The following is a 26,581-nucleotide window of genomic DNA, read 5'->3' as shown; positions in this document are numbered from 1 at the left end:
CCACCAACCAGAAACTATTATGCCCGACCAACTCCTCCTGATGTACTATATGAAGAAACGTACATCAATGATCAGGGATCTTACCATGGTAAAACCATCTAGGAATGGAATATAGATGGTGAATCAGAATATGGTATTTACAAGAAATTACATCAGATGATGATGTATGCCACCGTTTGCCACCAATATAGTAATAGCGACCATGCGATTGTTAAATTCATTATTAATGGATTTACCGGCCAGTTAAAAGGATGGTGGGATAACATTCTCACTCCTATCCAGCACAATGAAATTCTTACTTCTGTTAAAGTTGAGCTTGATCCAACCACTCAACAACCTGTTCAACAAGAGGATGCCATCTACACTCTTATCCAGACCATTATTCTTCATTTTGTTGGTACCAGTACTAGCTCCTTCAACCGTAGTCGTGAACTCCTGCAGAATTTACGATGCCCTTCTTTGACCCATTTCAAATGGTACAAAGATGTTTTCCTCATCAAGGTCACCCAACGCCTTGATGCTAACAGTAGCCATTGGAAGGCTAAGTTTATTGATGGTCTTCCTACCCTTTTTGCCGAATGAGTTAGGAAAAAACTTCTTAAGAGGATTTATCACTTGAACAAATTCAAGAAATACAATTCAATTTCCAGGAACCCACATATGTAAACAAACTTCATTCCTATAATTCTTCTCGACCAGCTATGTTACCACCAACCAGAAACTATTATGCCCGACCAACTCCTCCTGATGTACTATATGAAGAAACGTACATAAATGATCAGGGATCTTACCATGGTAAAACCATCTATGAATGGAATATAGATGGTGAATCAGAATATGGTATTTACAAGAAATTACATCAGATGATGATGTATGCCATCGAGGTCGTGGTCGTGGCAGGGGTCACAGCCCTCGCTATGATCCAACAGAATTTTCGTCCCTTTCTCGTGGACAAACCAGTAATCCCTCAGCTAAGGATATTCTCCTTAAGGCTGAAGAACCGTATACCTCAAACAGTATTACAGAGGAAACAGTCCTCTATATTGAATCCGCAGATGAGCAATGGATGACAGATCCATAGGAGATCAAGCGCCGGTATCTCACGACGCAACAATCTCCTCCACACTTTGACCAGTATCGCTATATCTATGAACAGATCTTAACAGAAACCGGGGCAGCTGAATTTAAGCACACTCTTCATGATGCTAACAAAACCACTAGCCCCGTCCAATTCAGTAAAATTGTTATCCGCAATAGTATGCCTATTTCTACATGGGGCATTCATCCGCATACCACTCGTGATATTGACTTGCATAATAAACAGACTAAATACAGTTACTAGGATTATGTTGATGCCTTTACCTAAGTTTTTTATTACCAGAATCCCATCAAGAATCATTCTTGATTTATCCGTATTTGCCCCATGTCTAGCTATTAAAGTAATTTTTCGGACATCAACTATCTAATATGTATGATGTTCAAAATGGCATAAATTGAAAAAAGAAAATGAGAAGTGTAAAATCATAAATAAAATCATAGGTTGGTGTTTTAAAAAATATTTAATTACTTATTTTCCCTTTATATTTATTACTATTACCATTAAAAAAAATTATTTTTTTTTTATCACCAACAACTACCCATCTTGTCACCAGGTGCCCTCTGGCCCAATTTCAATGGGTTTGGTCCGAACAGAAGCAGACACACTGTCACTCTCTCTCTCTCTCTTTCTAATTTTAGCTTAGATACGCAGACATAAATGATCTCTCTCTCACTCTCTCTCTCTCTCTCTCTTAGATACGCAGACATAAATGATCTCTCTCTCTCTCTAATTTTGGCATAGATACGCAGACATAAATTAATTTCATTTTCCCATTTCTTCGCCTACACTTTGAAGCCTATCTCATCATATCATCTTCCAACAACTTCCTATAAAAACCACTAGCTTACTTTCTTCCTCATCAGCCAAGGTTACGGCCATAACTACCATGCTTTTCCTCTGATTTTCTTCACTGTCTTATGCAACAGACATATCAAATATCATTGATTATAACAATAAACACATGCAAAAACCAGCATGGCGTAGCGATGAGCAAGTGATGGGTATTTACAGAGAGTGGATAGTGAAGCATGGAAAGACACAGAATGGGCTAGCAGAGAACGAGAAGAGGTTCGAGGTTTTTAGGGACAATTTGAGATTTATTGATGAACACAACTCCGACAACCGCTCATACAAGGTTGGATTGAACCGGTTTGCTGACCTCACCAACGAGGAGTACCGGTCTATGTATTTGGGTGCCAAAACCGATGCTATGCGCCGGTTTGTGAAGTCGAAGAGCGTGAGGCAGCGATATGCGGTTCGGACCGGTGAGGGGTTGCCGGAGTCTATTGATTGGAGGGAGAGAGGTGCTGTTGCTCCGATTAAAGATCAAGGGAGTTGTGGTAAGCTTCAATTTTGTCATGCTCACTAGTTTTTCATTCATGTTAAAATTACTGATGTTTTGTACTTTTTAATATTTATTTAATATTAATATCAAATTTAATAGGATATAAGTTACACTCAAAATTATTTTAAATTTGGTTTAGTATTTTATATTTTGATTTTTTTTTATTATTTTAAAACAAATCCTATTGTTTGAAAAAAAATACTTAGGTGATGATTATCTTGGAGACCTACTTAAAAATCATTTATGTAAAAATTAAATTAAAAAATTAAATTGATTGATATCAGTGACTATAAATAAGGGTTTGGTTATGGTGTGCAACTTACACCTTATACCTTACACTTACACCTTACACTTACACCTTTTGTAAAAAATTAAACCTTACGCTTACACCTTTTTTGAGGTTACACACCATATGCAACCCACTTACACCTTACACCTTACACTTACACCTTACACTTACACTTTATACTTATACTTACACCTTACACTTCCACTTTTTGTATAAGTGGCACATGGTGTGCACTTGCACACTTAAGAAAACTCCTATAAATAATAACTTATACAAAGTTATATTTATCGAGTTTATTTTTTAAAAAATAAATATAATGAGGTCATATAATTAATGATATTTAATTATTTTATTTTTTACATAAATATTTGACACACTATATGTCATACAAGATGTCCATAAAAAATATTAATACAAAATGAATTAGTCAGATTAAAAATAAAAAAATGAGCCCATCAAATCAATTTTACCTTTCCAATTGCTCATAGAACCAATTCCTATATCAACAATGATAAAGAATTTTAATTTTGAAACTCTAATGATGTAATAAGAGAAAAAATAAAAAAATATATAAATATACACATCACATTACATGTTAACCCTACTTCTTACCACATCAATAAAACTCTTTTAGAATTTTAAAATTAGAATTTTCGATATTTCGTCATAATAGAAAATCTGTCCGGATTTGTACACAGTAACGTGATTAGCTATTTTAAAATATGAATTATTTAGGATTGCGGGAGATGTTGATTGATTTTTTGATTTTTTAATTATTTTAATTTAGAGTTAAAAATTTTTATTTAGGATAAATTAAAATTTTTGACTGTTTTAATTTTTGTAAAAGAAAAAATAAAATGACAATGAATTAAATGTAATATTTTATTTTATTTAACTAAAATAATTTATTTTGTTCTATATAATAATTTTAGTCCAAACCTTTATCCAATGGGGACCTCAACTTTTGTTGTTAACGTTATAAAGTTCAAGACTGTTCCATCATTTTACATCATTTTATATAATTTTTTTTTTATTTGTATGGCAATATCATATAGATATTATTTGATACAAGAGTAAAGGAAAAATTACAATGTTTTTTTTTATAAAAGATTTGATCTTGTAACAAAATGCAATTTTGTTTTTTAATTTTTTTATAATTTAAACTCTAATATTTTAATTTTTTTCAATATAAATCATATTTTTTGGTTAAGAAAATTAATAAAAAAATATTTTAATCATTAAAATAAATAGAAAAATTTAACATTTCAAACATTATATATATTTGCATCGAGTTTAATAAAAAAAATATTAATTTTTTTATTAATTTTATTTAATAAAAATAATCATATAATTAAGATTAAAATAAATTTAAAATTTAAAATTTAAATTAATAAAATTAAAATTCAATATTTATTTTGAGTAATTTGCCCAAAGAATAAAAAGGAGGCTAAAAAGTGAAAAATTATCGATTAGTTCTAGAGTGTCACGTGGTCATGGCCCTCACCAATTATAATTTACCTGTCTGCTCATATTTTTCAATTACTTAACACAAATTTATAAGTGGTGTTTTAAAAAATTAATAAAAAATTCACTTTTTAACTTTTTTTTTTTTTTTTTTTTTGATGGCTGATGACAAAAAAGTTAAAAATAAAAAAACTACCTTTCTTAGCCTCTTTTCAAAATGCCCCTAACTCATACTTCATCAATTACAATCCCGTTGAGACAGCATGCGACGGTATTTCATAGCCAATCAATAAATTCTCTTAAAAAGTGGGCTACCAAAGCCTAAATCAAAGGACCCTTTCTTTCAACGGGAACATTATGGCGTGCATAATATCACATTCACTTTACAATTAAAAAGAAAAGTAATATAATTTTAAAGGGATGTACCAATAAATCCCAAATTAATAACTTATACACTGTTTAGTCTTAAAAGTTTTTTTATAGACTGAAAGGTCCCATTGCAATGTTTCAAACAACAGATTAATGTTTCGAACATTAGATTTCGAACGTCAGATTAATGTTTCGAACATTAGATTCCAAACATCAGATTAATGTTTCGAACATTAGATTGATGTGCAAATGGGACTAAATGGAGCATAAAAAAACTTTTAGGACTAAATGGTTCAACTTTTTAAAAATTAGGACTTATGGGTAAATTTTCCTAATTTTAACTTTTTAAATTATAATTAAAAATATTATAATTTAAGAGTTATAATTAAAAAAAAAATTAGTGATAATTAAAAAAAAATGACATGACTAAAAATATATACATGATATACCATTTAAATGGAAAAATTATTCAATATTTCGGAGTACCACGTGTCCATATTCTAAACTAATCACCAATTAGTTAGTTCTATGTTATTTTTCCTTCCCCAATATAAATCGTGGGTCATTGTGTCTCTCCACCAATTAAAATCTTATAGCGCACCATGTGTCCATACTCCGAGGACATGCTTGATTGGGTGGATTAGAGCATGAGATTGAGATTATTAATCCGTGGGTCCAATTATCCTATGTTTGTTTTAACATTTTGATTTAGGATAATTAATTCAATAGATAATTAATCCAACAAATTTGTAAGATTATTAGTAATGGGATAGGAGTGAGATTATTAATCCAATAAATACTAATCTAATTGGATAGTAAACACCACACTAATTTAATAAAATTATTAATATTTCACTATTAATCTTGTGAATCAAATATAAACCGAGAGTACTGAATAATCACCCCTCTAAATAAGTATATGTTAGAATTTCCCACTTTAGACTTTCTGAAATGCTCGACACTCACTTGTTTTGTCTGATTGGGCAGGGAGTTGCTGGGCGTTTTCGACGGTGGCAGCTGTGGAAGGCATAAACCAGATCGCATCCGGCGGCGCAGTGATCCAACTATCAGAGCAACAACTGGTAGACTCCGACAGAACATACAACGCCGGATGCGATGGAGGCCTCATGGACTACGCCTTCGATTCATCATCCGCAACCGCGGCATCGATACCGAAGATCACTACCCTTACCAAGGCGTCGATGGCAACTGCGATCCCACTCGGGTCAGTACAGTACAGACATATACATATACATATAGCCAAATTCTGTTTTGATTTTGATTTGAATTCTTCTTGTTGGTTGTAGAAGAATGCTAAGGTTGCCACCATAGATGGTTACGAAGATGTACCGCCCTACGACGAGAAGGCATTGAAGAAGGCTGTGGCTCATCAACCTCTCAGCGTTGCCATTGAAGCCACTGGCAGGGCTTTCCAACTCTACGTTACGGTAATTGAAAAAGCCCCCTCCTTCTTTGTGCCCTAATACTATTCCTATTTCTTGTTTATATATATATATATATATATATGTGGGGATATATTTTCTGAATACCAACACGTGGCATGGTGACGCCAACGTGTCAGCCGAGGTGCCACGTGTCGTCATAGTTAAGCCGAGATGATCTCGGAGTTGCCGAGGTTATCCCCGAAGATATCGGAATCCGAGATAAGCAGATAAGGGACAAGAGTCCTAAGACAAAGAGGGGATTTAACCAAGATAAAACTCTTAAGGGAGTTTATCTTTATCTCTTAAAGAGTCCAAAGTAAGTACTAAATTGGAGTTCATAGAAGTCATACTTCTAGTGGGACTTAGGTTGAGTATATTATAAAAGAAAGGCACCCCCGTGGGTCTAAGGTATGCAATTTATGTTTTGAGTATTAAGTTTTGCACTTGATTATCTTTGAGAGATATACTGACTTGATCGTCGGAGTGCCCCCGGATGGAAGAACCACCGCCGGAGCCCTTTCTTTCTGTTTCAGGTTGCTGAAGCCATCTATTCTGTCTGTGCTCTCTAGTTGATCACTAAGCAAGCAGTGTGGTCAGATTTTCACCCACACAATTTGGCTCCGTCTGTGGGAAAGAAGGAAGAATAGATGGCCAGTAACGAACAGCAGGAAAATATTGGGGATGACGCTCCCGCTGGGAGTGGCAGACCAATTGACCTTGACATTGAAGGAGGCAACCACAATACAGAAGCTCGTGACCAGGGACACAGAGAGAAAGACGTCATCCAGGAAGGCGACATGTCAAAAAGGACAGATCAAGGAAAGTACTATAATGAAGATAACCTCCAGGTATGGAGGGACAGATGCCTACGGAGGGATGATGAAGTAAAAGAATTGGCGAACAAGTTGGCAGACCTTCAGTCAGTCGTCAACTTCATGATGCAAAATAATGTTATGCAGCCACCATACCCGCTGCAAGATACGCCGATGCCAGCAACCAACGCCCAGAAGGGCGGAAGAAAAACAATCCCCGACGTCCCTCAGCATACCAGGAGCGGAAGGCATTCTCACCGACCTTCCAGGGAGGTCGGTCGAGAAGAACCGAGGCAAGAGAAGTCCCGAAGGACGCACCACACGAAGAATCCAGAGCCCAAAGAACATCGGCATGTTCAAAGGCAAGCACTCTGCTTCGACACAACCCATGGAGAAAGATCCAAACGGGCCCACCACGAGGACGAAAGCAGTGTACCAAAAAGACTAAAATCCATAGACAGCCGAGCTCCAGGAAGGAGCAAAGAAGACCTGAGGGACTACCTCAAAAGAAGGCAGCAGAATGTTGAAGCCGAGGTAAACTCCCCGGTAAAGCCGAAGACAGCCTTCTCGGTGGAACTGGACAAATTTGAGCCACCAAAGAGATTCAGCATGCCGAGGTTCCAAATTTATGATGGCAAGTCAGATCTAAACTTTCATGTTGGACTATACTTGAATTCAATGGCGTTATATAGCGGGAACGAGCCGTTGCTCTGCAAAGTATTCCCCTCATCCTTTGGGGAAATTGCATCTGATTGGTTCCATAAATTACCAAAGGGAAGCATAAAGACATGGGAAGGGCTGGCCGAGATGTTTGTGGTCAGGTTCGTGACCAACAAGCTGCAACCCCTGAGGGTTGATGCTTTGATGGCTCTAAGAATCACCAAGGAAGAAGGCCTTAGGGCCTATGCGACGAGGTACTACAAGGTGTTCAACCGAATACCCGAATGCAACCAAGAGGTAGCGGTCGTGTTTTTCAAGAACGGCCTGAAAGATGACTGCCCGCTACGGAAGTCTTTGGCAAAAACATTGCCAAAAAGCATGGAAGAACTCATGGCAAGGATCGAGAAGTATGCCAGAGCCGAAGAAGATACATCGGGAAACAAAGAGATAAAGCAAGAAAAGGGAAACGGCTCGCCGAAGCGAAGCCGAAGCAACAATGGGCCGACCAAACAAGAAACAGAGTTGAGAAATAAACAGGCGGTAACAACGGTATTCCGGATCCCAATCCATAAAGTCTTAGATCGGATTCGAAATCAACCTTATTTCAGGGCTCCGGCAAGAGCACCAGGGGAATTCATGGGAAGGAACGTTGGTAGACGTTGTGCCTACCACAATGAAGAAGGGCACCCAACTCAAGGTTGCAGAGCCTTAAAAGCACACTTGGAAGACCTGGTAAGACAAGGCCTTCTGAGGGACCTGGTCGATGAGGCCAGGACAAGGGAAGAACAGGCAAGGTTGCCTCAAGCACCAGCAGCACCGCCTCTCCCAGCACAACTACCACAAGCAGGAGGACCGAGGGTAGTTAATGTGATCCACTCAAGGGTCAACGAAAACGAAGTCAGAGGAGAGTCCCAGAGGGTAAGACATTTACAGCATATCTACCAAGTCGGGGAGAAGAGACATCGGCCAGAAGAATGCCAAGGGCCGATGATAGCCTTTATTGAAGCCGACCTGGAATTGGTCCAACATCCGCATAATGATGCCTGGGTAGTATCCCTCCAGGTTGGGGAGTGCCAAGTAAAACGCATCCTAATAGATCAAGGCAGCTCCTGTGACATCATGTATGTCAGATGTTACAAAGAGCTGGGCCTTCACCCTGATGACTTAGAACAATCCAGCGGCCCGATGGTCGGCTTTAATAGAACGCCGACATGGCCACTAGGCGCAACAAGCTTGAAGGTGCAAGCCGGCACTAAGAAGATCCAAACAGAATTTCTGGTAATTGACACGCCCTCACCATATAACATCATCTTGGGAAGGCCGTGGTTGCATGCAATGGGGGCAGTTCCCTCAACGTTGCATCAACTACTGCGGTTCCCAACAGAGTAGGGGATTGAAGAAGTCAGAGGGGATCAACTGCAAGCAAAAAATTGCTCCATGACAGCAATGAAATCCACCTGTAGTATACGGAAGCCAAGGAATGCAGAAGTTGAAGATAAGGACATGGAGGTCCTAGAAGACGTCGGGAAGGAACCAGCCGAAAAGAGCGAAGAGGCGCTAAAAAAAGTTTTCGTCCAAGAGGACGACGAAGAGCGTTTCTTTCTTCTCGGCTTAGGCTTAGCTAGAGAAGAAGAGAAAGAATTGGAAGATTTCTTAAGGGCAAACATAGAGGTGTTCGCCTGGACACCTTATGAAATGCCAGGCATTGACCCCGAGGTCACTTGCCACAAACTGAATGTCGACAGATCGGCAAAACCTGTGATTCAACGAGCCAGAAGACCGACGTTGATACACGTCGAAGCAGTAGAAGAAGAGATAGACAGACTCCTGGAGGCCAGGGCCATCCGAGAAGTTCAGTACCCAACATGGCTGTCCAACACAGTAGTAGTAAAAAAGAAGAATGGCAAATGGAGGGTTTGTGTAGACTTTACCAGCCTCAACAAAGCTTGCCCCAAAGACAGTTTTCCTCTGCCCAAAATCGACCAACTGGTAGACGCCACTTCAGGACATGAAAGGATGAGTTTTTTGGATGCATACAGAGGGTACCACCAGATTGCCATGTACCCTCCAGACGAGGAGAAGACCGCGTTCATCACCCCTAAAGGCCTGTATTGCTAGAAGGTAATGCCTTTTGGGTTGAAAAACGCAGGGGCAACCTATCAGAGGTTAGTAACAAAGATGTTTAAGCACCTAATTGGCAAAACAGTAGAAGTCTACATCGACGACATGGTCGTGAAGACCAAGGAATCAAAGGGTCATCTTGCCGACCTAAAAGAGGTCTTTGACATACTCAAAAGATATCGGCTCCGACATCGGCAAAGCAAGTTCAAGTGCTTACTGGAAGGGCCGCAACACTAAACAAATTCATCAGCAGAAGCTCAAATAAGTGCAGACCCTTCTTCAACCTGGTGAAAAAAGCCATGGACTTCCTATGGACAGAAGAATGTGAAGCCGCCTTAACCGACCTAAAAAAGTACTTGACCACAACTCCGGTTCTTTCCAACCCAGTACCAGGGGAGGAACTGTTTTTGTACTTAGCAGTCTCAGAACACGCAGTCAGTGCAGTACTAATCCGAGAGGAAAAAGGAGAACAAAAGGCTGTTTATTATGTAAGTAAAACTTTGGCCGACGCAGAAACAAGATACCTTCCACTGGAAAAATTAATGCTGGCCTTAGTAATGGCTTCAAAGAAGTTGAGCCATTACTTCCAGGCACACAAGATTGTGGTCCTAACAGAGCACCCACTGAAGTCCTTGTTGCACCAAGGAGACTTAACAGGAAGGATAGCAAAATGGGCAGTAACCCTAGGCCAGTATGACCTGGAGTTTAGACCGAGAACAGCAATAAAGGGAAAAGTTTTGGCCGACTTCGTCGCAGAACTCACACCTGAAACCATCGCACATCGGGCTCCGTCGAGCCAAGATGAGCATTGTCCCAACAAGCAAAAAGAATCCAAGCCAAAGACAAAAAAGCAAGAGAAGGAGAAGCTCAGACCCTGCAACATCTACATCGGCGACTCATTCAGACTATTCGTCGATGGAAGTTCAAACCGCCAGGGAGCAGGGACAGGAGTACTGTTGATATCTCCAGATGGAGAAATAGTAGAACAGTCCATCCGTTTGGGGTTCAAAGCCTCCAACAATGAAGCAGAATATGAAGCATTAATTGCAGAGCTAAAGCTGGCAGCAGCAGCAGAGGCAGATGAGGTAATTATTTTTTGTGATTCACAACTCATTGGTAACCAGTCAACAGGAGAATTTACAGCCAGTGACGAAAGAATGTCGGCATATGCAAAGGAAGTCATCAGATTAGCAGCCCTATTTCAGAACTGCAGATTACTCCAAGTCAGCCGAGATGACAACACCCACGCCGACGCATTGGCTAACCTGGCCAGTTCAATTCAAACTGGAAAAACAAGGACAATTATGATCGACTACATGTCGGCCCCGAGCATAGATAAACAGAGTACCGAACAAGAAGCAATGTGCGTGGACTTGGGACCAAGCTGGATGGATGCAATCATTGCATTCCTAAAAGAGGGGAAGCTGCCAGAAAACCATAAGGAAGCACATAAAATCAGACTGAAGTCAGCCAGATTCAGTTTAACAGCAGAAGGCCATCTCTACAGAAGGTCCTTCACTGAGTCGCTTTTAAGGTGCGTACACCCTTTGCAGGTTGAAGATTTTCTTTACGAAATTCATGAAGCAATTTGTGGAAGCCATGCTGGGGGCAGATCATTAGCCCACAGGGCCATTACCCAGGGGTATTGGTGGCCCTACATGCAAAAGGATGCCGAAGCCTATGTGAAGAAGTGTGAACAATGCCAAAGGTTTGCACCTTTGATACATCAGCCAGCCGGCGACCTAAACCCAGTATCCAGCCCTTGGCCATTTGCCCAATGGGGAATGGATCTGGTTGGACAACTTCCCCAAGCAACTGGGCAAAGAAAATACTTGCTGGTAGCAACAGACTACTTTACAAAATGGATAGAGGCAGAACCTCTTGCCAAAATCCGAGACGTGGACGTCAAGAATTTTATATGAAGAAACATTATCACCAGATTTGGGATTCCAAGAGCAATAGTTGCCGACAACGGAACACAGTTTGACAACAAACTCATCAAGAACTTTTGTGCAAAATTCAAGATCAAGAATTATTTCTCAACACCAAGTTTTCCCCAAAGCAATGGGCAAGTAGAGGCATCCAACAAAGTAATTTTGGATGGAATAAAGAAAAGGCTGCAGGCAGCAAAAGGAAAATGGGTAGACGAATTGCCCAATGTACTTTGGGCATATCGGACTACGCCGAGAAGATCAACAGTTGAATCCCCCTTTGCCATGGCTTATGGCACAGAAGCAGTCATCCCATTGGAGATCGGCATCCCAGGGATCAGAACCCAGGGAGTAGAGAATGGCACCAATGACGTACTCTTAGCCCGAGATCTGGATTTATTGGAAGAACGAAGAGAGAAAGCTGCAATTCAGCTTGCAGTATACCAGCAACAGCTTGCCAGAGCCTACAACAAGAAGGTCAATCCAAGAGATTTTCAAGTCGGCGACCTAGTCTTGAGAAAAGTCGTCGGGAACAAGAAGGACCCCAGGGAAGGCAAGCTTGGCCCAAACTGGGAAGGACCCTACAGAATTACTTCAGTATTAGGCAATGGAGCTTATCGGCTTGAGGACAATGAGGGCAAAGCACTGCCCAGACCTTGGAATACTTGTAATTTGAAATTTTTCTATCATTAGATGTACATCATATTTTTACTGATATCATCAATAAAGTCTTTTCAGAATTCTTTCAACACACATGATTGAGAAAGTTATGTATTGATGTTTACTGAAGACACAATTAATGTGAACCCAAGTCAAACTCAGGTTCACATTGGGGGCAAAGAAAAAGCAGAGATTATTCCTTAATTCACTTGTTGAAATTTGTAGCAATTTACAAGTTCGAATTAAGCTGATTCCTTATCTTCACTTGTTGAAATTTGTAGCAATTTACAAGTTGAAGTTAAGACGAGATTATTCCTTAATTCACTTGTTGAAATTTGTAGCAATTTACAAGTTGGAATTAAGCTGATTCCTTATCTTCACTTGTTGAAATTTGTAGCAATTTACAAGTTGAAGTTAAGCCGAGATTATTCCTTAATTCACTTGTTGAAATTTGTAGCAATTTACAAGTTGAAATTAAGCTGATTCCTTGTCTTCACTTGTTGAAATTTACAAGTTGAAGTTAAGCCGAGATTATTCCTTAATTCACTTGTTGAAATTTGTAGCAATTTACAAGTTGCAATTAAGCTGATTCCTTATCTTCACTTGTTGAAATTTACAAGTTGAAGTTAAGCTGAGATTATTCCTTAATTCACTTGTTGAAATTTATAGCAATTTACAAGTTGGAATTAAACTGATTCCTTATCTTCACTTGTTGAAATTTTAAGCAATTTACAAGTTGAAGTTAAGCCGAGGTTATTGCTTAAGTTCTCATAGCAATATATGGGTTACTTAAACCTAAGGAAGATGCTTAACACTTGTTGAAATTTTAGCAATTTACAAGTTTATGTTAAGCCAACATATGGTCACCAGCCGAGATTGCAGGTCAGTATTTTGCCGAAGTAAAAGTTTTGTAGTTATACCCGAGGTATGTAACCCCGAGAAGATTGCACAAAGGATGCAACATGAAGAAGCATACAAGAATTTCCAAGTATAGAACTATGAAGAAGCAATCAACAGAACATCACAAGATGAAAAAGCATCTATTGAAAGAGCAGTTGCAGTTACATATTGAAAAAGTTATGTCGACCATAAGAAGGAGTTTTACATTATCCAGAAATTAAAAGAAAGTACAGAGTACAAAGTACAAAAGGCATTTTAAATCAAGACTCTTCAGTATTAGCAGCTACAGGGACTGGGACCTCGGACGATTCTGGTGGTACCTCGTCGGCCACTTTTTCCGCTTGTATCTCGGCATCAATCTTTGCGATTGTTGTCTCAACACTTCTTTCTATCAAGAGAAGATCGGACGATAGCTGCCCAGTGACAATTTCCTTAGTGACAATTTCCTTGGTTGCCCCCTCAACCTCATCACCCTCCTCATCCAAGGTCAAGTCCATAACCTGCTCAGCAGGAGGAGGGGACTTGGCTTCAGCACCATCCTTGGATTTCCTCACCAAGGCTTCATCATCATTTTTCTCTTCATCCTCATCCTCAGCATCAGCCTCAGTCTCTGATTCGTCTTCAGTCTGACTTGGAGGAGGAAATGGTAAAGGAATGACATCGGCATTACGAAAAGGCGAGTCAACAGGGAGATCAAGTTTTTTAATCAAGGACATCCAACCAAGGGAAAATCCCCTGTTGCATGCCTGCCTGACTTGAAGTTTGTAGTCCTCTGCGACGTCGGCCATGCCCTGAGCATAGGCCTTTTCATCGGCCTCTTTGACTTCGGCCTCTTTGGTGGCCAGAGCTTGCTGGAGCTCTTTCTCCGCTTGGGCCTTCTTAGCCTCGGCCTCTCTTTTCTCAGCCTCAGCAACTTTTTTAACAGCCTCAGCGGATTCGGCCTTCTCAAGAGCTAAAGTTTGGGCCTTAGTAGCCGCCTCGGCCTGATCTTTCAATTTTTTCATCCTTGATTCAAGAGATTTGATCTCTTTCTTCATGGAAGATGCTTCCCTCTTCATATCAACCAACCTTTGCCGATTTTCAAAGGATTGCATTGAAAATGAATGGGCATGTTGGATGGCCTGAGGAAAAAACAGAAGTATTAGAAAATATTCTCAGTAAAAAACAAGAAGGAAGAATCACAAGCACAGACAGGAACACTTACTTGGACGGAGTGTTGGAGCATAAGAGCGTAATTCTCATACTCACTAAGCTCAGCATTTCGGTTCAAATCCTTCGGAAGAAGAAGAGCAGTGCTGAGGGCAATACCAACGTTAATATCGTCGGCACTTTCACTGGCCATGATAGGCCTATCCTCCAGAGTTAGTTCAGGAGCCCATGGAACGTTGGGCTTCTTTGACGCCGAGGTCGTCGCGGACGATGACCTTGGCCTCTTTGATTGTGTAGACTCTGAGGGTTGGCCCTCAGCAGACCTCTTGGTGGAAGCAGAGGTTGATTTTTTGCTTTCTGTCAGCTTAGAAATAGGCAAAGCATCCTCAGCCTCGGCATCTGTAGCCTTGGCCTTGGGCTGAGCCTTTTTAACTCTCTTTGGTGGGAGCATTGATTGCGTTGGTACAGCTTCGGCGTCAGTTGGAAGGTCGGCAAGAAGATCTTGAATGACAGGCCTTGGACGAACCATCTCGGCAGTCTTTACAAGTCTTCATCGACGTTTACGTTCTGGAATTGGTATTAAGTAGGGGGCCGAAGTTGATGGAAGATCGGCTGGGTCAGAGGTGGATCCTTGATCTGTTCGGGATGAAGAAGCGGTTACAGTTGTAGCAGTAGGTGGAGAGAGACTCTTTTTCTTCCTTTTTGGGATGTCGGGCAAAGTGGATTTATATATAGGGATGAAGTTTAGTAACAGTGGGGCTTTTCGTTTATAGACTGGAAGGTCAAGGAGTTTTTTCAGATCTGTTCCTGGGAAGAAGGATTGACGGAAGTTTTTCGGTGGCTGATGAAGATATGCAGGACAAAGAAACAGACGTCAGAAACAGAAAGTATTAAAGACTTGAATAAAAACAACTAAGTGTTGGCTCAGGCTCTTACCCTTGCCCTCTGTAATTGTTCGAGGAAGAGGGTAGAGATGGACATCTTCATCTGGGCCAAATTCCCAATTTCCCAACGCAATAACAAAGTCATCTCCAGCCCCCTTGTTGGAGTCTGGAAGGTCGGCTACAATTTTAAACTGGGTAGATCTCGGCTTAAGGTAATAAACGAAACCCCTATCCTTCAGGTTGAGGGGACACATGGTATAGCAGTACTGAAGGTCGGCCAGGGTGATTCTAAGATTCTCTTGCCTAGCTAAAGCTATAATACCGTTAATCACCCTATAGGAGTTGATAGTAAGTTGCATGGGGTTCAGCCTGTAGAAATGAAGAACTTCACGAAAAAGGGGGTGAAGTGGAAGCCGAAGTCCACATTCGGTAAAAGCTACTATAGGAAAAGGCATTGTATGATCTGTGGGCATGATGGTATCATTATCCCCAGCTAGCTTAAGGTGAACATCGGCTGGGATAGAGAATTCCTGCCTAAAGTATTCAAGTTTTGTTGGGGTATTTACCCTATGCCTCCACATACCCATTATGTCAGCTTAAAATGTGTTTCAAAAGATGGGCGTTTTAAAGGGTTGCAAGAACCTCGGCAAAGACCAAGGAAAAGGACTGATAAGGCTTGTTTCAGTTTTCCCTAAAAATTGAAGGTTCTACACACAACTCCCAAGCCAAAGAACTATAAAGATCAAGATCGAAGGCACGGATCTAAACAAGAAAACAAAGGCGACGCTTCAGAATCAAAGAACAGAGGTATGATTCTCAGAAATAAAAGAAATACAGAAGTAAAAAAAAAAAAAAAGGTGGTAAAATAATGCAAGTGTTCAAGATGTAGCCATGATTCAAGATACAAACAGATCCAAGGCTTTGAACAAAAGCGATAATAGCAACAGGCAGACGGAAGCACATAGAAAGAATTAAGAATGAAAGGGAAGAATCTTACCAGAACAAATGAAGCCGGGGCAATGTTCGCCGAGCTCAGAAATCGGTTGCAACAGCAAAGAAAGTTTCGCAAGAATGGGAGATTAAGGACAGTTCCAGAAGAGAGATCGAAGCAATGGCAGATTCGAAGAAGAAAGAGCTTTCGGAGAGAGAAAGAGCAAGAAATCAGAATGAAAAAGTGAAGGAAAAATAGAGACAAAGAAGAGTTTCGTCAAAAATTTGAAACGGCGGCAAAATTAGGGCAATTATTACGCCTGGAGCAACGCACGCGTCAGACGGCGCAGACAAATGACAGACAGCTTTCAGGCGCGTCACAGACACGCTCCAATAAAGACAAAACACGTGAAAGGAACGGTTAGATATGCATGACAGCTCATGCGCGTGGGAAAGTACGTTCGAAACCTTGTTCTCCGAAGAGAACATGTCGACTGGAAGAGGATTATCTCGGCTAAACAGTTTTTGAGCCATTACTCAGAAAAGAAATGTTGAAATGTCGATATAGGTTCCATCACCTCAGAATGCTGAGGTAATAGAACCTAGGGGCAGTTGTGGGGATATATTTTCTGAATACCAACACGTGGCATGGTGACGCCGACGTGTCAGTCGAGGTGCCACGTGTCGTCATAGTTAAGCCGAGATGATCTCGGAGTTGCCGAGGTTATCCCCGAAGATATCGGAATCCGAGATAAGCAGATAAGGGACAAGAGTCCTAAGACAAATAGGGGATTTAACCAAGATAAAACTCTTAAGGGAGTTTATCTTTATCTCTTAAAGAGTCCAAAGTAAGCACTAAATTGGAGTTTATAGAAGTCATACTTCTAGTGGGACTTAGGTTGAGTATATTATAAAAGAAAGGCACCCCCGTGGGTCTAAGGTATGCAATTTATGTTTTGAGTATTAAGTTTTGCACTTGATTATCTTTGAGAGATATACTGACTTGATCGTCGGAGTGCCCCCGGATGGAAGAACCACCGCCGGAGCCCTTTCTTTCTGTTTCAGGTTGCTGAAGCCATCTATTCTGCCTGTGCTCTCTAGTTGATCACTAAGCAAGCAGTGTGGTCAGATTTTCACCTACACAATATATATATAGATTTTGTATATCAGTTTATAAAGAAGTTTTATTTGCAAAATGCATATATTGTTCACCTGCAAGAATAGCAATAGAAATTTCCACGCGCAATTTTTAAAGTTCACTTTTTTTTTTTTTTTCCAATACACCAATGCTATGTTTTGGATCTTCGGCCTTCGTTTTGGGAAAATAGATTGATTTTTTTGGATTTTTTTAATTTTTATGTGTGAAAAAATTAGATCTTATGATTTGGATGTGACATTTTATTTTATTAAATTAAAATATTTTATTTTATTAAATTAAAATATTTATTTTATCTTTTTATGATTAAAATAATTTCAACCCAACCTAAAGCCAAACATAACTCGGATATGTGGAGATAGAGTTACTGGAAAGAAAAAATATAGGTAATAAAATAAAGTGAAGATTTGGTTGGAAAAAATAAAATGAAAAATGAAGATAATTAACATATATCTGTCCCAAAAAAAATAATATAAAGCCAAACATAGCTTGGATATGTGGAGATAAAGTTACTGGAAAGGAAATAGGCAAGGTAATAAAATAAAGCGAAGATTTGGTTGGAAAAAATAAAATGAAAAATGAAGATAATTAACATATATCTGCCCCCCAAAAAATAATATAATTTCTTCATTTGCTTACCTCCAAAAAAATCAGTAATTACATTTTTTTTTAGGACTGTTTGGTTCATGAATTTGAATAAAAATTTAAAAAAAAAAAGAAAAAGAAATGTGAAATGTAATGAAATATATATTTTACTTATCTTTTTCTTTTTATAAATCTTTACTCAAATAAATGAAAAGAAAGGACAAATGTGATAACGAAAATTCGCTTCTATTTCATTGATTTTTCTTTTATGTTTCCTTTTCCTCCGCAAATTCACAAATCAATTGAAGCCAAGTAATTTAGTTAGGCCTCGTTTGGGAACAGGTTAATTTAGTAATTTTTTGGCTATTTGACTAAAAAAGTAATTAAAAAAAATTTGTATGTTTGGAATGACTTTTTGACTAATTACAAAAAGCTGTGCAAAAAGTAGAGAGAAGCCGTAATCTTTGACCTTTTGGTATGGGTTGTTGACTTTTTGACTAATTTAATAACTTTTTAACTAATTGACTAAAACAGTTAGTCCCCAAACGGGGTCTAAGTTAACTATTGGAAATTATGTAACGTGTTGTCTTGGTATCAGTTAACTATTGAAATTATCGCATCTGCATAATATCTATTTGCAGTTCCTAACTTTCATCATTTAATTCAGAGGCATATTTATATTGGTTTTTAGACTAGTCTGGATAATAAATAAAATAAAATAAAAAATTGAAAAAGAAAGGTGAAGTAATTGTGCAATGGTGCTTAACTCAGGTTTTTTTTTTTTTTTTTTTTCTTCTCTCTTAAAATCTCCTCAGGGCATATTCACTGGTAAGTGCGGGACGGCAATGGACCATGCTATTGCTGTGGTTGGGTACGGCACAAAAAATGGCTTGGATTACTGGATTGTGAGGAATTCATAGGGAATTGGCTGGGTTTTGGATAACAACACGTGGCCAAGGTGGCACCGAAGTGCCAGCCAAGGTGCCATGTGTCCTTGACTTGACGCCGAGGTAATCTCGGTTAGGCCGATGTTACATGCGAAGATATTGGAATCTGGGATAAGCGGATAAGGGACAAGAGTCCTAGAATTGAAGAAGACTTCAGTTTGGATAAAGATAAGACTCTTAGAGAGTTTATCCCAATTTAACTGGGAGTTCAGGATTAGTATTGAGACAAAATCCATTGGAGCTAGGCTTCTATTAGGATTAGGTCAGTGTTGGCTATAAAAGAGAGGTACACTCATGGGTCTAAGGTACACTTTTTATATTCTGAATAGTGAGTTAAGCACTTTTGCTATCTTTAAGAGATAACTGACTTGATCGTCGGAGTGTCTCCGGGTGGACGAACCACCGCCGGAATCTCTTCTTTTTGTGGCAGGTCGTTCGGGCTTGATTTATTCTGCCAATGTCCTCAAACTGAGTATCTATTTGACAGTGTGGTCAGAAATCGACTCACACAATTTGGCGCCGTCTGTGGGAAAGAAAGGAGAATAAATGGCCAATAACGGACAGAAAGAAAAGGTTGGGGACGACACTCCTACTAGGAGTGGGAAACATATTGACCCTAGCACAGAGGAGGATAATTGCAACGAGGAAACTCGGGATCAGAATCCTGGAGAGAAAGACGTCGGCCAGGAGGGCAACGTACCAAAGAAATTAGACCGAACCGGGTATTATAACGAGCACGACCTCTAGGTATGGAAAGATGGATGCCTACGGAAGGATGACGAGATGAAGGGAATGGCGAACAAATTGGCGAACCTACAAACGGTCATCAATTTTGTGATGCAGAACAACGTCATGCAGCCACCGTTCCCGTTACAAGATACGCCGATTCCAGCGGCCAAGAAAGATGCTCGAAAAAGGAGGCAGAAAACAGTTCCTGCAGCCCCTCAGCACGACAAGACCAAGGGACATTCTCACCGGCCTTCACGGGAGGTCGGGCATGGAGAATCAACGAAAAAAGAATCCCAAAAGACACGTCGAACCAAAGAAGCCTGCACCAAAGAACATCGAGATAGCTATGAGAAGGAACTCTATTTCGACACGACCAATAGAGGAAGGTCCAAAATGACTCATAATAACACTAGAAGTAGTGCACCGAAAAGGTTGAAGTCAGGAGATAGTCGAGCTCTTGGACGGACCAAAGAGGACCTGAGGGATTACCTACAGAGGAAGCGACAAGATGCTGAGGTAAATTTCTCGGCCAAACCGAGAACACCGTTCTCATAAAACTGGACAAATTCGAAGCCCCAAAGAGGTTTAACATGCCGAGATTCCAGATATACGACGGTAAGTCAGACCCCAACTTTAACGTCGGCTTGTACCTGAACTCATTGGCATTGTACACCGAGAACGAGTTGTTGCTTTGCAAGGTGTTCCCCTCGTCCTTCCAGGAAATTGCATCGGACTGGTTTCACAAGTTGCTAAAAGGAACTGTGAAATCTTGGGAGGGCCTGGCCGAGATGTTCGTGGCCAGGTTTGTGACAAACAAATTACAGCTGTTGAGGGTGGACTCCCTGATGGCTCTGAGAATCAGCGAGGATGAAAGTCTTAGGGCCTATACCAAGAGGTATTATGAGGTGTTCAACCGAATACCATGGTGCAACCAAGAGGTAGTGGTCGTGTCTTTTAAGAACGGTCTAAACGATGACTGTCTGCTCCGGAAATCATTAGCAAAGACACTGCCAAAAAGTATGGAGGAACTTATGGCCAGAATTGAGAAATACGCAAGAGCCAAGGGAGACACGTCGGGGACAAAGGCATCGAAACAAGAGAAGGGAAACGGCTCGCCGAAGCAAGGCCGAGGTAACTCTGGGTACAGCAAGCAAGAGACATGATTAAGGACTGCACAGGTAGTCACAACCGTATTTTGAATCCCGATTTACAAAGTCTTGAGAAAATCTGAAATCAGCCCTATTATAGAGCACCAGCAAGGGTGCCGGGCAAATTTATGGGAAGAAGCCTTGGCAAACACTGTGCTTACCACAATGAAGCTGGACATCTGACTCAGGGGTGCAGAGCCCTGAAGGCACATCTGGAAGACCTTGTAAGACAGGGCCATTTAAGGGACCTAGTAGACGAGGCCAGGACAAGAGAAGAGCAGGCAAACTGCCCCAGGCACCGGCAGCACCGCCACCGCCAGCATCGCAACCTCAGGTAGGCGGACCTCGAGTGAGCAATGTGATTCACTCGAACGTCAATGGGAACGAAATACGTGGGGAGACTCAGAAGGTAAAGCAGTTACAACATGTGTACCAGGTCCGTTAGAAAAGACCTAGGGCAGACGAGTGCCAGAGACCAGTGGTGTCCTTTACTAAAGACGACCTAGAGATAGTGCAGCATTCACATAACGATGCCTTCGTAATTTCCTTTCAGATTGGAGAGTGCCAAGTGAAACGCATCTTAGTTGACCAGGGAAGCTCTTGTGACATCATGTATGCCAGGTGTTACAAGGAGCTTGGCCTTCACCAAGATGATTTTGAGCAGTCCAATGGCCCAATGGTTAGGTTCAACGACACACCAACGTGGCCCTTGGGAGCGGCAAGTTTGGAGGTGCAGGCTGGCACCAAGAAGATAAAAACAGAGTTCACCATAATCGACACCCCCTCCCCTTACAATGCTATCCTGGGAAGGCCATGGCTGTATGTAATAGAGGTTGTTTCCTTAACATTGCATCAGTTATTGCGATTCCCAACAGAGCATGGAATAGAGGAGGTCAGAGGGGATCAGGTGCAGGCAAAAAATTGCTCCATGGCAGCAATGAAATCTACCTGCAACATACGAGAAGCAGAAAAAGCAGAGATAGAGAAAAAGGACATAAAGGTCTTGGAGGACGTCGGCAAAGAGCCAGCCAAGAAGAGTGAAGAAGCCTTGAAGAAAATCCTTGTCCAGCAAGAGGATGAAGAACGCTTCTACCTTCTCGGCTCGGGCTTGGCCAAGGAAGAGAAAAAAGAGCTAGAGACGTTCCTAAGAGCAAACATTGAAATGTTTTCCTGGACACCATATGAGATGCCTGGCATTGACCCCGAGGTCACGTGCCATAGACTAAATGTGGACAGGTCGGCCAAACTTGTAATCCAGTGAGTAAGAAGGCTGGCGTTGATGCATGCTGAGGCAGTAGAAGAGGAAGTGGGAAAACTTCTAGAGGCCAGAGCCATTTGAGAGGTAAACTACCTAACATGGCTATCAAACACGGTCGTCGTGAAGAAAAAGAATGGGAAGTGAAGGGTCTGTGTGGACTTCACCAGCCTGAACATGGCTTATTCCAAAGACAGTTTCTCATTACCCAAGATTGACCAATTTGTGGATGCCACTTCAGGGCATGGAAGGATGAGCTTCCTAGATGCCTACAGGGGGTACCATCAGATAGCTATATACCCCCTAAATGTGGAAAAGACTGCATTTATCACCCCAAGAGGGTTATATTGCTATAGAGTGATGCATTTCGGGTTAAAAAATACAAGAGCAACTTACTAGAGACTGGTGACCAAGATATTCAGACATCTAATTGGCAGAACAGTGGAGGTATACATAAATGACATGGTCGTGAAGACCGAGGAACCTGAGGATCATCTAGAAGACTTAAAGACAGTTTTTGATATTCTTAAAACATATCGGCTCCGACTCAATGCATCGAAGTGTGCATTTGGAGTTGGGTCTGGTAAGTTCTTGAGATACTTGGTAACCAGAAGGGGCATTGAGGCAAGCCCGGATCAGATCAAAGCCATCTTAGAACTGAAGGGCCCAACATCGGCAAAACAAGTGCAGATGTTGACTGGAAGGGCTGCAACGCTGAATAGATTCATAAGCAGAAGCTCTGATAAATGTAAACCTTTTTTCATCTTAGGGAAGAAAGCCACAAACTTCTTATGGACGGAAGAGTGCGAAGTTGCCTTGGCCAACTTGAAGAAGTATTTGATCACAGCTTCAGTTCTCTCAAATCCAGTACTAGGAGAAGAGCTATTCTTAAACGTGGCAGTTTCAGAACATGCAGTGAGTACAGTAGTAATCAGAGAAGTAAATGGAGAGCAAAGGGCAATTTATTACGTGAGTAAAACCCTAGCAGACGCTGAGACCAGATACCTTCCCTTAGAGAAGCTGACATTGGCTTTAGTAATGGCTTCCAAGAAGCTGAATCTTTACTTTCAAGCTGACAAAATTATGGTGTTAATTGAACATCCTTTGAGGTCCCTATTGTAGTAGGGAGATCTGACAGACAGAATAGCTAGATGGGCAGTGGCCTTGGGCCAATATAACCTGGAATTTAGACCCAGAACAGCAATCAAAGGCCAAGTGTTGGCCGACTTCGTGGCTGAGTTCACACCAGATGTCGTCATACATCAGGCTCCATTGAGCTGAGGTATACGACGTCCAAGTGAACCAGGAGAAACCCAGCTGGGGATAGCAGAGCAAAGGAAAAAAAGAGAAACTCAGGTCCTGCAGCATTTACATCGGCGATTCCTTCTGATTGTTTGTTGATGGGAGTTCAAATCAAGAAGGAGCGGGGGCAGAAGTAGTACTAGTATCGCCAGATGGGCAGATGCTGGAACAATCTATTCGTTTGGGGTTTAAGGCCTCAAACAGTGAAGCAGAGTATGAAACACTGATTGCAGGATTAAAGCTGACAGTAACAATGGAAGCGGACGAGGTAATAATCTTCTGTGACTCCCAGCTTATAAGCAACCAGACAACAAGCGAATATGCAGCTCGAGATGAAAGGATCTCGGCCTATGTAAAGGAGGTGGGCAGACTGGTAGCCTTATTTCAAAATTGCCAACTACAGTAGGTTAGCCGAGATGACAACAGCCATGCTGATGCTCTGGCCAACCTGGCTAGTGCAATGAAGCCTGGAGAGGCAAGGACGATAATGGTTGACTACTTGTCAGGTCCAAGCATAGAACCACTGAACACAGAGCATGAAGCAATGTGTATGGAGTTGGGACCAAATTGGATGGATGCAATAATAGTATTCTTTAAAGATAGGAAACTGCCTGATGATTACAAAGAGGCGCACAAGATCAGACTAAAGTCGGCAAGGTTCAGTTTAACAGCAAAAAGACATCTCTACAAAAGGTCTTTTACTAGACCCTTTTTGAGGTGTGTGCATCACTCACAAGTTGAAAACGTTCTGTATGAAATATACGAAGGAGTATGTAAAAGCCACGCTGGGGGCAGGTCACTTGCTCATAGGGCCATCACTCAGGGGTACTGGTGGCCCTACATGCAGAAAGACGCTGAAACTTATGTCAAGAAGTGTGAGAAGTGCCAGAGGTTTGCACCTTTGATACATCAACCAGCAGCAGACTTAAACCCAGTGTCCAGCCCTTGCCCATTTGCCCAATAGGGCATGGATCTTGTTGGACGACTGCCTCAAGCAACTGGACAAAGGAAGTACATGCTGGTAGCAACAAATTACTTCACCAAGTGGGTAGAAGCTGAACCCCTCGCAAAAATTCAGGACGTTGATATGAAAAACTTCATATGGAAGAACATCATCACCAGGTTTGGGATCCCAAGGGCAATAATAGCAGACAATGGTGCACAGTTTGACAGTAAGCTAATCAAGAGCTTCTGTGTAAAGTACAAAATCAAGAATTATTACTCTACCCCAAGCTTTCCTCAAAGTAATGGTCAAGCGGAAGCCTCCAATAAGGTTATCTTGGATGGGATCAAGAAAAGGCTGGAAGCTACAAAGGGAAAGTAGATGGAAGAGCTGCCCAATGTACTTTGGGCATATCGGACTATACCGAGAAGATCGACTGGAAAGTCCCCATTTGCCATGGCTTATGGCACAGAAGCAGTCATCCCACTAGAGGTTGGCATCCCAGGGATCAAAACCCAGGGAGTAGAAAATGGGACCAATGAGGCATTCTTGGCCCGAGATATGGATCTGCTAGAAGAAAGAAGGGAGAAAGCAACAATTCAGCTAGGGACATGCCGCCAGCAGCAGCTTGCTAAGGCTTATAATAGGAAGGTTAACCCACGAGAGTTTCAAGTTGGTGACCTCGTTCTAAGAAAGGTCGTTGGCAACAAGAAGGATCCCAGAGAGGGCAAGCTTGGCCCGAATTGGGAGGGACCCTATACAATCATCTCAGTCTTGGGCAATGGGGCATATCGGCTTCAGGACTGTGAAGGCAAAGAGTTGCCAAGACCCTAGAATACTTGCAATATGAAGTTTTTCTATCATTAGATTTCCTTGTTTTTTTAAGTTTTTTGTTATTAGTCGAGGTAATTAATAAAATCTTAGCTTGACTTTTGATCTCAAACTTGTGTAAAACAATTGACCAGTCACTTAGCGATGTTTCTGATTGAAACATGACGAATGACTTAGACTTATTATATGGCAGAGTTGAATTACACTTGCATATAATAGAGTTGAACTAAGTCGGCGATATTTTTGATTGAAACATGACGAATGACTTAGACTTATTGTATGGCTGAGTTGAATTATACTTGCATATAATAGAGTTGAACTAAGCCGGCGATGTTTCTGATTGAAACATGACAAATGATGAATGAGTTAGACTTATTATATGGCAGAGTTGAATTATACTTGCATATAATAGAGTTGAACTAAGTCGGCGATGTTTCTAATTAAAACATGACGAATAACTTAGACTTATTATATGGTAGAGTTAAATTATACTTACATATAATAAAGTTGAACTAAGTTAGATTAATCTGGACTTGTTATATCGGCAGAGTCAGACACATATTGGAACTAAGTACATATTAGTCAAATTAATAAAGAAACCAAGGTTAGTAACCTCAGCCAGTCTTTGTTTGAATCTGACCTCGGCGACTAGGTCAAAACGACATGCTTAATGAGAACCCAAGTGGAACTTAAGTTCACATTCGGGGGCAGAGAGTTGGAGAATAATTTACATGCTAAAGTTGGTTTAACACTTGTTGAAATTTTAAGAAAGAATTTACATGTTGAAATTAAGCTGAAGTTATGCTAAAGGAAGATTGGTTTAACACTTGTTGAAATTTTTAAGAAAAGTTTACAAGTTAAGCCAAGGCTGTTTTGAAAGAATTACTTATGTATATGCCGAGATTACCATTTTTCCAAGACTTGGAAGATATTGGAAGACAGAAGTCTTAGTAAGTAAGAGTGAAGTGGCAAGTTGTAAATAATACTTGTGAAAATATTATAAAAAATATTTTCAAGTGTTAGGTCAAAGCCGAGATAAATTGTTAGTAGGTATAACCGAAGTATTCCACACCGAGAAGATTACACAGCTAAGGTGTACGTTCAAGGCATGCAAATTATTCAAAGTATAGAATTATACAAGGGTAAAAAGAAGACAAACATGTAATCACATCGAAAGAAGAAATTTGAGAGTGCATTCAGATAAGGAAAAAAGGCACTTCAGCCTGACATTGAAGGATAATTATTTAGATTACAAAAGTGGCACGTCGGCCAAATTAAAGCTTACATTGTTTCAAAAGTAAGAAAAAAAGTACAACGTACAAGAAATAGAGAAAAGCATCAAAATAAACTACTCAGCGTCGGCGGCGGATTGCGTCTCGACCCCAGAAAACAGTTGGGCAGACTTCTCGGCAGCCTTCTCAGCCTCAAGCTTGGCATCGATCTCTTGGAGAGTCTGGTCGATGCTCCTCTCGGCGATAGGCGCGTCAGATGTTGTCTTCTCAGGGGTGGCATCTTTCGAGATCTCGTCCTCCTCGTCTTGAGTCAAGTCTAAGACTTGCTCATTCAGAGTTGGGGACTTGGGCCCAGCAGCTTCTTCTGTCTTCTCGGCCTCAGCTTCCTCTTCGAA

The 26,581-nt window shown here is 40.8% G+C and overlaps 1 pseudogene across 1 annotated transcript; it reads left to right on the top strand.

Moving 5' to 3' along the window:
* Positions 1-701: 701 nt before the first annotated feature.
* On the top strand, positions 702-26,581 carry LOC114290758 (cysteine proteinase mucunain-like; annotated as a pseudogene). The gene is made up of 5 exons (XR_014363852.1): positions 702-871; positions 1,943-2,439; positions 5,554-5,791; positions 5,874-6,014; positions 18,615-26,581. The product of XR_014363852.1 is annotated as a cysteine proteinase mucunain-like (transcript).

The sequence above is a fragment of the Camellia sinensis genome, chromosome 1 (genome assembly GCF_055761805.1).
Source record: "Camellia sinensis isolate YWXY chromosome 1, ASM5576180v1, whole genome shotgun sequence".
Taxonomy (NCBI): domain Eukaryota; kingdom Viridiplantae; phylum Streptophyta; class Magnoliopsida; order Ericales; family Theaceae; genus Camellia; species Camellia sinensis.
This window is presented reverse-complemented; position numbering and strand designations above follow the sequence as displayed.